The sequence below is a fragment of the Wasmannia auropunctata genome, unplaced genomic scaffold (assembly GCF_000956235.1).
Source record: "Wasmannia auropunctata unplaced genomic scaffold, wasmannia.A_1.0 LD335411.1, whole genome shotgun sequence".
Classification (NCBI taxonomy): domain Eukaryota; kingdom Metazoa; phylum Arthropoda; class Insecta; order Hymenoptera; family Formicidae; genus Wasmannia; species Wasmannia auropunctata.
The window spans coordinates 2809-3444 of NW_012027479.1; the positions used below are offsets into that span (position 1 = coordinate 2809).

Below are 636 nucleotides of genomic sequence, written 5' to 3' on the forward strand. Positions count from 1 at the left end.
GAAGTTGAACGAGCGGGTTAAAGACGTGACGTTGCAGGAGGTGTTCGAGGGGCTATTCCCCAGAGATCCGAAGAACATGCGTTTCGCGATCAACTTCTTCAAGTCGATTGGCTTGGACGGTTTGACGGATGACCTGAGGGAACACCTGAAGTCCCATCCAAAACCGGCGCCTGTGCCGATGTTGACCGGTATCAAGGAAGAGGAGCCCTCTAACTCTGCCGAATCTACCAGTTCGTCCAGCTTGACAACGACCGATTTTTCTTCGTCGTCTTTGGAGGACGAAGTTCCGGCAAAGAAGAAGAAAGGTAAGACGTCGAAGAGGGACAAATAAAACAAAATAGGAATTAATTGAGTAATAAAAAAAATAATAAGTCTTTTTTTATAAGTTATAATGTATGATAATTAGCTATTCTGTACAAATTATATTCTACAACTTACATATTTTACAAATGCTTTAAGAGTTACGAATTAGCAGGAATAATAAATAAAGATATAATATTTATTCTACTTTGTATATTTAATATTCGACAAACGTTACATTAAGACTATACATACGTCCGTTTTTTTTCTTAGTTGACAACTTAGTTATCCAGAAAAGTTATTTCTGTTGTCTTATCGTTTAATTACATTCTGTTT

At 37.3% G+C, this 636-nt stretch overlaps 1 pseudogene; it reads left to right on the forward strand.

Moving 5' to 3' along the window:
- The window catches only part of LOC105457005, a 3062-nt pseudogene extending 2731 nt beyond the window's left edge, over nucleotides 1-331 (forward strand).
- The last annotated feature ends 305 nt before the right edge of the window (nucleotides 332-636 follow it).